At 47.8% G+C, this 11096-nt stretch overlaps 1 protein-coding gene across 2 annotated transcripts in view; it reads right to left on the minus strand.

The window, feature by feature from the left end:
- The window catches only part of LOC119373162 (uncharacterized), a 173608-nt gene extending 163836 nt beyond the window's left edge, over positions 1 to 9772 (minus strand). For both annotated transcript variants that reach the window (XM_049419775.1, XM_037643188.2), the window contains exon 1: positions 9421 to 9772. The gene's annotated coding sequence lies outside the window, so the exon portion shown is untranslated. The remainder of the gene's footprint in view (positions 1 to 9420) is intronic.
- Between the last annotated feature and the right edge of the window lie 1324 nt (positions 9773 to 11096).

The following is an 11096-nucleotide window of genomic DNA, read 5'->3' on the forward strand; positions in this document are numbered from 1 at the left end:
CTTAGGAAACGAGACGCAGCCTCCCAATGTTAATAACGGCGTGCTCGAATCACAACAGAGAGAGAGAGAGAGAGAGAGAGAGAAATAGATGAAGAGGAAGAGGCAGGGAGGTTAACCTCGTAGTAGTAACCGGTTTGCTACCCTGCACAGGGATACCAGATTGGGTGGTATTATAGGGGCAGCCATACATGGGATAAAACCCCAGACACCTACCTATATACTTGCAGTGTGCGCGCAGCAGCGTTGAAGACGACATGCGACAAATGAATGAGAAACCAGCAAAGCCTAGGAGAATGCATTGCAGGTTTGAAAATTCACGTGGTATACCGTTTAGGGGTAATGAACAATAACCTGGCCAACGCAACAAGAGAGTACGCCTATATCTGGGCCAATGAGGGCATGGGCGTCGGCAGGATTTTGCCTTGGGGGGGGGGGGGTGCAAACCCGTGTTACATCGTGGCTGGGGGAGGGGGGGGGGGGGGAGACAGAGCTGGCATAGCTTGGGTGGGGGCCAAGTGCCGGTGTGGCTTCAGGGGGGCAAGTGTCCTTTTTGCACCCCCCTGCCTACGCCCATGAATGAGGGTGGCACTATGCCTGTTGACATGTCATCTAGTTTGTTGAATAGAGCAGGCAGAAACAACGGACACACAGAAAGGCGCATTAGACAAGACACAGCACCACGTGTGTTGTCTTATGTGTCTTTCAGAGTGTCCGTTCTTTTCTAACTACTTTTATACAAAGTAAGTTATCTACATAAGTGCACCCACAAGGGATCCGTGTCGCGAGAAGAAAATTTCCAGAATAAAAATTGGTTTGAGCGCATATCTCCTCTTCCTACGGGAGCATAACGGAAGAGCGAGCAAATGCACGTATGCGGCATTTTAATTAAGACTAGCACGAACTGGAGTCGGACAGCTCATGTAAAGCACATAACGAAAATGACTACGATATTCCAAGGTTTCACGTGTCACGATCTCAATCTCATTACGAGGAACGCAGCAGTGAGCGACTTGGGATTAATTTAGTTCCCACTCACCATAATTTAGCTCGACGATGTAATTTAATTTTTGCATTCCGTCGCCATGGGAAGCGACTGCCACCGTTTGTATCGAACCCATAGCTTCGCTATTACCTCCCGTATTCACAAAAAAAAAAAAAAAAAAAAACGAAAAAAACTTTGCGTTAGAATTATTCGTAAGACAAAATTTAAGCCAGTCCTGATGCTGGTAGCATCACTGGCGAAGCCGGCTGCCCATTAATGGCAAAGAGCACATACGAACCAGTAGCGTAGCCGGACATTTTTTTCGGAGGGCGAGGTTTCTCCATACTTTATGTATGCTCGTGCGTGCATATATGCACATATAAAACTGAAAAAAAAAAAATTTCGCCCCCCCCCCCCCCTGGCTACACTACTGCTATGAACGAAAAGCTATGCGAATTCGGCGCCAGAAGCGCGTCACCATATCGAGTGAACTACCGTGGCGAGTGTATTGAAGTAAATATAGTGTGCGAGCCAAGAGGTAGGAAACTCGATGGAAGTCAGCAAAGGATGAGTGAGATAAGGAAATTTGCAGGCGTATGGGAAGAGAGTCGGCTGACACAGGAGAGGGTGCGAAGGGCCTTCGTCCTGCAGCGGGCAAGAAATAAGCTGATTATGGCGGTTATTATTGGGCGCTGCCATATAGCGCGAGCTGCAGTGCATTGCTTCCACTGCGGACGTCAGCGGTTTTCTGCCACGCGTGGTCGCGGCCTCCGTGTTCGCCAATCATCGTTACCCCCAGGCTCCTTCAGCAGGCGTCGCGGAATCGATGACGTTATGCCGACTCGTAAAGCGTGAGCGTGTCAGGCGGGTTTGCCGTAGCCATCAAATCTGTTCTGCGCTTGGGCGGGCCCGCACATAAGCGAGAAGCTCTCGGCTATAGCTCATTGTTCTACAACGCAATTTGCTGTCGCCCGCTCGTTAATTTCTTTGTTCTGCGAAGACGTGACCGAATATAGTATAAGAGTGCACTGTCACGAAACGTCAATATCAACATCCGCCCTTGGGGGTGGAGTGGGTGGGTCCTTATTGGGTTAAACAATATTCATGTGCCGCGCGACGCGACGCAACGAGGGAACCGGGGCAACAATAAAAACGCACAGGAAGAGAAACTTCTCTGCAGAAACGGCCGCCTCCGTTTGCAGCGCTCGTCAATCATCTCTTCCATTTTCGCAAAATAAGACAACCGAGCGGCGGCTCGTGCGTGGCCCCTTATGATGAACATCGGGCGAAGGGGCCGGCATTTTCGTTGGGCGAAGCGACCGATCACAACCGACGGGCGTACGATATCGTACATTCGGACCCCGCCGGCGAACCATCGCCGACGTCAGCGCGCAGGAAATTGCATTTCTGTACAAGCGTAATAGACGTTCTGCCGCTGTTGCCGAAGGCTCTCGTTTCGTGCCGTGATTTCATTTTATCGAACGGAAATGGAGGGCGTTATTGCTTCGAATCTCTGCTTACATTCAGTGTTTGAACTTTGGAAAGCTCTCAGCTATATACTCGTACTCACGCGTAGAAAGGAGAAAGCTTAACGACTGCGCTGGAGTTTATGTAACTCGTGCGTCACCTCGTGCGTGCAGAATATTATTACGGATGAAGACGGCAGCGTCACCGAGGCCGATTAGTTCATGACAAAGATGAGGAATGATGGCGTTCGCAATTAGATGGGCCCTGATTATAACGATCCCGTCTTGGTGCTTGCTTTTATTATACATAATGAGGAGTCATGAACAATGAGAACGAAAGCATTTCGACTCCGTTTTATTTAGAGTTCTCCATTGAACCTCTGTTTCTCCGCTCTTTACGCCGCCCTTTGTCTCCTTTCTCGTTCCTGCTTTCATTTAACAACAATTCGGTTTGAAGGTCGACACGTGCGTAGCTGTATATAGCCGGTCGAGCAGCTGAGTGACTAAACTATCGGGCCTATTTGTAGCCAGAGCTAGGGGTCGTCCAAGTTAGCGGCTCATTCGATGGTATAAAGCAATCAATAAATATCGTGCTGACCATTAGGAAATTAAAAAAAAATCAGTGACTATTGAGGTGGATTCTCATCAATTGCGCGTTACTGGTCACAAACAAGAACATTACCTAACAATGTGTTAGTTTTCGTGAAGCGTTCCATTACGAACGGTGAAACATCAACGAGGGTATGCTATATACGTTTATCGCACGAACTATGAGAGAAAAAAAAAAATTGAGAACCCAGTCCGCTCATTGAGGTGGATGACCAGCGATGCTGCTGAGCACACGACACAGAGGTGACACAGAAATTCGAACCATAGCCGACTGCGCACCCTGCAACTAAATTCCAAATGTCTGTTCGGAGAGTCCCTTTTGAATTCAGCGAATGTTCTTTTAAAGTTTTCCACCTCAGCAGCGCGCATCATTCTGCCGCGACCTGCGTCGTCTTGTCTGGCTTGACGCATGTGGTGAGGTTTGCCCGATTTCTCTGGCACACACCTGCGCTAGGGGTTCTTGCGCACGCAGAGGCAGCCTAGCCACACACAGCGTCGATGTAAAAGGAACAGTCATGTACTGTACGTCGTATACAACTGCCGCATACCGACTCCACAGCATGAACAGGCTGTCGGTGAGCCCATCAATTTCAGTTCGATGCGTCTCAATCTGGAGTTCCCAGTTTGTCTGAATGAACCATTAATAATTGTCTTCAAGCGTGACAATGGAGGAGATGCCGGCGCCAGGAATGATCACAAGCGCTTTGTAAATAAGGATGCAACAAAGGTACGGGAAGCTTATCAATGATCTTCTGCGAGAAAGATTTTGAAAAAGTAAAAGATTGAGTGGAGCTTGTCTACGTGGTTAAAGCCGGATCGCACTCATTTTGCGCGTATGTCTTGCCATAGCTACGACTTTCGCTCTTCGCACTAATTAGCGTCTACCCCGTTGAAAATTCAACAATAACAACCACGGCTACGAGGATAACAACTAGGACGACCTAACCACGGCAAACAAAGCAGCTTTCGCATCTCGTAAACGGTTCAATTTTCGACTCTTCAAGCTTTACGCTTTACTCGGAACCAGTCCCGTTGTTTGCCCACAGGGGCTTGTGAAACGAAAACATAATGCGGTCTACTAACCGAGCAGACTGAGTGCTTCAGTACATCGGCGATATCGGAGCCGGCCATTATTGAAACTCGAGTTGGCGTTCGGTTTTACCGAATGACAACGCGAGTTCTCTTTGTGATCTCAATTCAAATATATATTGTACTTGTCGCAACCGGTATGTTGTTCACGGACTGCTCAAAAAAACGTTGCGTTGCGGACCGCGAAATAGTGCAATGCGAACAAATGCGTGGCATAATTTGGCGATTCACGATTTCCACAGCATTCCAGCGACACCATACTTTGTGCCGTAAGAATCTATTTAAGGGGCGACTTTATTCATAGAGCTTTAAGTTCGTAACTGTTCTTTGTCACTTGTCTGCTAGCCTCGCTAATGATATACCCAACGTCAGAATGGGCTGAAAATTTCTTACAAACAATTTTATAACGTTGAGAATTTTCCGTGAATAAGGGCCGGTCCAAAACTTTGTTGACACGACAAACAGAGAAGGCATGCAGCTACAGGCAGGGGGCGATCGTCTACACGAGTAACAAAAGAGAAAGCAGGATACTGTATACATTTGAAGTGGCCCTTTAGCCGTGACTAATCGACGTCGATCGGGTGGCTTTGACCTGCAGCTAACATCCCGGCAGCGGTTCTGGCTGAGCGACTCGCTTATTGTTCTGCTTCGATGCCCAAAGTCCACAGCCCCGTCGGGTCAGTGACCTAGACTCGAAGAAGTCTCGTATGACGTTATGCTTCTTGTCTCAGGCCATTGGAACTACGTGGGCTGTCTAAATTATCTTGCGCATCGTAGCGAGTGTACAAACACTGCAGCAAATAATTGGACTTAATGCTTTGCACCCCACCCGCGGAAAGTCGGAAACCTCGCCTGCTGTCTTTTCATGCGACATTAGAGTATGTTCGGCATTAGAGTATGTTAAGATAGTGTCAGTCCACGTGCCTTCGGCTGCTCATGCGGAGTCGGATTCCTATTTTACAAAATACGCACGGAAATATGCAAACACAGAAAAAAGCAATTCCAAGGAAATCTAAAAGGGTGTTGGTGGCTTGGTTGGAGGAGCACTAACTCGCAATGACCCACAGATTACAGGAGGCTGTTAAACTCGTTGGCGTCTATCTTCTTTACTGCGGCCAGTTGTTGCTCTGTTTTTCCGACATATCACCTTTGTTTTCCACTAACTATCGAAGCCTCGAAAACCCAGAAGAAATACTGGCAAGGCCTCAGAACGTTCGATAATTTACTGCAGTATCTTCAATTTCCGGTCGCAGTCACCGCGTTCTGGGCCCCCCGTTATATAGTCTCTCGTAGACCACTGAGTGCATCTTGGGGATGTTAAACCCGACACATTCTTACTCCAGTGATATGATTGAGAAACTTCAGTGTATTTAGTGATGTCGGACCACTTCCCAATGGAGACAGTAAGGGCGTCATGCAAGCTATTTCTTGCAAACGCGTACCTATAGCTGTCGTCAGCGAGTTGCGGTCTTCGTCAAGCAAACAGCTAGCACTTCTGCTGAAGCGTATGGCTAGAGGAATTGTCTACGTCCATAATCAGTCATTTATTAATGCACATAACTTGGCAAATGAATGAGCTTTTTTAAAAGGCTTTAAGTAAGTTAATAAGCCGCGAATACTTATCAAGTGACTTTAGTTGACTTAGTAAAGGCCGCGCAGAGGCTCCTTCGCGAAAAGGCTGGTGCTATACACGGAGTTTCAAGAAATGTGTCCGAAAATACTCATAAATAAAGGAAATATAGTATTTGCTTACTGCCTTCGCTATTGCTTTTTCTGTAGCGGCAGACATCTTAAGACGGTTAGAAACATCAATGACGCAATAATTAACGAAGTTAAATTAACTTTTTAACCAGAGGAAACAGGCGGTCGGGTCAAATTAAAGAATTGAAGTCCTCCCTGCGAAATGCCCGCCGCCGGTTTGAGACTTTGAAAAAGCGGCCTCTGGCAGTTGTTTCGGAGTAATGAAATTCGACCAAATTCACCGGTGAAACAGAAGCCGCAATGAGCGCAACTATCACATGACCCGAACGACGTCACTGTTCCCGATAACAATTGCAGTGGTATTATTTATTCTGCATCCATTAACGTATACCTGCGCCATACGTGCTATGATGTCAAGCGCAGCCCGCACGTACACGATAATCATAATAACGACGCTCGCTTATTCTGAGCGTCTCGGAAGAATGTGGCAGTTGCGCTCTTCCGCGTTTCGGTTTCACCGGCAAAATTGGTCGTATTTTGTCAGTCTGCAAAAATTACCAGCGGCTTCTTATTGAAAATGTCAAAGCGGCAATCAAATCCTTGCGAGAAGGGCTCCAATTCTTCCCTTTGGCCCAACCGCATATCTCCACTAATCATGAAGTTAATTAATCATTATTTAATTACAGTCGTAATTGATGTCTCTAGCCATCTTAAGTTGTCTGTCGCCGTTGAAAAAGTAATTATGAAGTCAGGGAACAAATATTCTATTTTCTTCATATTTTTAGATTTTCGAACACCTTTCCTGAAACACCGTGCGTATCGTTGATATTTGAGCAAAGCAGTAGGCGTTGGAGTTGTAGCAGTCTCATTACAGCTACGTATATACCGCATTATCTGCAAATTCTCACAACTGCCTGTTCGACTGACAAATGTAAACATGATAGTTAGTCCGAAACAGCGTGCTGCGATTAATTTGGAGAACTGGTGCTATATTTGAAAATCCGCGTACCCACGCACGTTTACCCCTAACAAGCTGCGGAACAGTTGCCGGCACGCTGTTATGTCCTTGCAAGGCTAGATCGAGTATATGACGCGGTATGGTACCCGCATATTTTGAAGGAAGTTAGGAATGGTTCCAGGGAGAGCACTACGATTAATCTAGTTTATATAACTAGGCTCAAACTTCTTTTCTTGTTTCGCACATATCAGTTCGCTATCAATCATGAACCGCATCTGTCACACACTATTTCAAAGCACACAAGACATGCGTGTTTTAATCCCGTCCGGGACCCATACTAAGCTTTACGAACACTTTTTTTTTTCCTCCGTCGAACGATCGTATGATCTTCCGCGGACAGCGGCGTTTCCGATATTGGAAAAAAAAAAATGTATCGTTTCTATAAGCTTCATTGGTGACAACTCCGTACTTCTGTCTATACTTTGACAACTCTTGAACGTGCACTTTGTGCGCAACAGTCTGATTGCGCAGGGCGTATATTGTTTTGATTCCCACTTTTATAACTCTATAGTACTATAGTACTACATTCCTTTCTCCGTCTCTCTCTCTTATATATATATATATATATATATATATATATATATATATATATATATATATATATATATAATATATATATATATATATATAATATACGCTTCGTTCTTTGTCGCACACTTCCGTCATCGCGTTTCCGCTTCTAATTACTATCTAGCCTTTAAAAAAAACGAAGGGTCAATATTTATATAATGAAGGGACGGAACCTGCGGCAGGCTCTGTTGACGAAATAGGCGGGTAACTGTGAATGATAACTGCGGTTTTGAGAGGCTGTACCTACCGACGTCATCGTGACAATTCTACTCTCCGATAACAACAGGGGGGACTGGCGTTCGCCGAGCGCAATTGTTCGCCCCTCTTTTATAAACGGGAGCGCTGTCCTAGGACTCTTCGCGACAAAGGCTACGAAACTTTTCGGTTGTTTTTGAAATGCTCCGCGGCCGATGGCAGGCGCCCCTTGATTGCCGGTAACGGGCAGAACAAAAAAAAAAATAAAAGAATGGGAGCGGCCGTTCGCATTGGGTCGCTCTTTCAACGTTGCTTTCTTTCGCGTCCCGTTCCCTTTTTATTTGCCACAGCAGTGACCGGTCCGCGGCAGTAAAACGGAGCCGGCGCTCTTTCCTTTTTCATCACAAAGGCCGTGCTGCTGCTCTCAGTAAAGTACACAAAGAAGCGCCCCGCAACAAAAGAACTCCGGCCGTTTTCGTGGAATTGTTGCGAATATACGACTCGAACGTCCGTCAGTAACCCCTCGTTCGGGGCAGTTTACACCCCATGCTGTGGACAGCGCTGCCGGATTGCGCGCCTCTTGCCTATTCACCGCTAGTACAGTGCGCGGCGAGGAATTTATTCTCTGTACACAATAAACTTCTTCTCGCTCTTTGCATCACCCTATTCTATTTTTACATATATAAAACAGCAGCCAGTGTGAAGTAACAGCGTAGCGACGTGGGTTGTCGGGTAAACAGACGTCGTACTGCTAAATTGTGTGATTGCAGCGACACGCGCATAAGCGTCGCTACAATGATACGAGCTCAAAGAAATATACTCGATTACGCTATGCCGTGAGAAACGAACGGTTAAAGAACAGGGACCACGGAAGAGGACAGAGATTTTCAGCGCTATGGCTTCATTGAACGCATCGAACCAACTAGCCCAAACGTCTGTACGAACGGTTGAAGTCCATCTGCATGCCACGCGAGCGTTTCTATACGTGCGGCGCTTTAGAAGAACGCGCGAACAAAAACACCTATCGGATCGCACAGAAAATGAAAGCGCGCGCGCGCGTAGAGTTGTACCATTTGGCGAATCGTGTAACCGCGCGCTAAGTATGAATCCTGAGGCAAAACGGAATTCGGTAAGCAGTCGGCGGGGCTTCACATTATTTGCGTTTCAGCTAAAGGGCTTAGGTAGGCGCCCGCGAGCGTCAAGACGAGTGAGGCACAGCGCGTAATCGCGAGCAGCCGGCGTAACGGAGTTGGCGCGCTGTTCGGTGCGCTGAACGGAAGACGGCACCGCCGCATGGCACTTCCCCCGCTAACAATGCACAATGCGAAGCGAGCGCAGGAAAAAAGAAGTACGAGAAATGCCTGCACGGAGTTCTTTCTGTAGCCCTGCGTGAAACCGGTTCTTGTCACACAGCGATGAAACAACAAAGAAAGCTCAACTCGGCAGTTTGCATTTCGTATACGTTAGAGAATGACATACAACTAGCGTCACTTGTGACTAGAAAGGAAACGACAGTTAAGAACACGAATGAAGAATAGAGTATGGTAATGTAGAACTGTATAGTGCAGCGTAAACGTCAGGACCGAGAACAGGGTTTCGAATTTGTGGATGCGTATAAAAGGAGGGGTAAACGGATACAACAAATCAAGAATTGGTAACCTCACGTATTTCAATGAAAAAAAAAAATTTTTTTTTTGTTGGCAGGATGTCCGAGGAGGGAAAGACGCTTGGATTGTGAACAACCTTTGAGCCTTTTCCTCCTCGAACTAGTGCAATAAGCAGGAGCTCACCTTAGCTTTCTAACAATCTCAGTGATGCTTGCGACGCCGGTGTCGTCGTTTCGCGTTGAGCGCGATCCCGATGTTCGGGGGAGTCAGCAACACAGCGAGGCTGTCCTCGTATGTCGAACGTCACCGACGGGTACAATGTCACTGCCTGAAGCACGTTGAACGGGGTCGTCCAAATTATCTCTTTTTGTCCGTCTTCCAACCGGTCAAGAAACTCTGGTCAGTTGAGTACACACAGCAAGTATCCACACACCGGTGCGGGAGCGCTCCCGCGAGCACCGCCGTCAAGCCTGTAGCTGGGAGCAGAAACACGCCGACCGTGCAAGCGTCACGACTCGCAGCGATACGCGACTTCGGCCGCACGGACGGTGGTCGAAGCAAGAACTGAGCGGCGCGGGGAAAACGGCGTTCGCTCGGCGCGCCCGCTCTCGCCGCGCTGCGAGTGGGGGAAAGGACTGAGAGCGACAGAAGGAAGGAGGGTTGCTGAGGAAAGAAAGGCCGCCCCCAACCGTTGGCCAGGGCGCGCGCAGCGCTCCCCTCTCTGTGCGTCACGATGCGGAGAGAGCAAAAAAGGATGAAGAAAAAGAGTGGGTCCGTTCGTTCGATGCCATTGGGGGTGCAATATTTCGCGCTTTGCTTGCCCCCCTCGCCTTGCTCAGAGGTAAGAAACAATGTCGGCTGTCTCCCGTTACACAACACGCGCCGGTTCCTGAGGGTGGCAGCATCATATTTTGCGGTCTATTTTCATCCGTGAGTAGGTGAAGGAAACGAAGAATCGGAAGGGAGGAGGAGGTAGGCAGATAGATGCCCGGGCGAAAGCATTTCTCCTGTCGCTTTCTCATCGCTGCGAGAGTCAATCAGGATCCCAGTTTCTCAACGTTTTCGGTGCGCGCAAGTGCAACTTTCGTCCTCCTCACCCCTTGACCGTGTACACGGTGTGCCGTTTGGTGTGTCCTGGGAATCGGAACCATTAGATCACTCGCGCAAGCGAAAGCAAGCTTCTTCGTATCAATGCTTGTACCGCTCCTATAGCGCACTTCAATCCTGAGATTTCAAAAAGGAGCGAAGAGCAACATCGAGTACTCAAGATTCTTGCCACGTCGCAAAAAAAAAAAAAAAAAAAGAAAAGAAAGAAAAAGAAGGAAGGAAAAACGAAAAAAAAAGAAGCCCAGTGGTTGTAAGGGTCACAGCAAATTGCCGGATAATGCACAGTTTAAAGAATTTGGAACGTACTAAAAAAAAAAAAAGAAGACTAGAGAGCAACAAACTACGCCAGCAACAAATACGAGAGTTCCCCCGTTTGATCGGTGCCTGTGCGAGGGGTTGGCGCTCCGAGCACAGCTAGCGTTCTCCGGCACGTCGCAGCACTGACGTCACGGTCTACTCGGCAGATGGTCGCCTTTTTCCCCTCCGGCGTTTTTCGTTATGCGGCCCGGTTGGCTCTCTTTTGTGCGCGTCCGGAGGGTGCGTCCCGAGATGGGGGCCGCTTGGTTCTCGCTCGCCGCGGGTAAATAGGTCCACCTCTGTGTGCCATCTACACGGAATGAGCATTTCCCTTAGTTGCATTAGCTGCATTTCCTCAACTTGTATTAGGCCTAATACAAGTTGAGCTGCTGGCAAGGCTCTTGCTGATGTCCGAAAAGGTCATGTATTAAAGGGACCCAGCAACACTTTTTGAG

Source organism: Rhipicephalus sanguineus, chromosome 1 (assembly GCF_013339695.2).
Source record: "Rhipicephalus sanguineus isolate Rsan-2018 chromosome 1, BIME_Rsan_1.4, whole genome shotgun sequence".
NCBI classification, from domain to species: domain Eukaryota; kingdom Metazoa; phylum Arthropoda; class Arachnida; order Ixodida; family Ixodidae; genus Rhipicephalus; species Rhipicephalus sanguineus.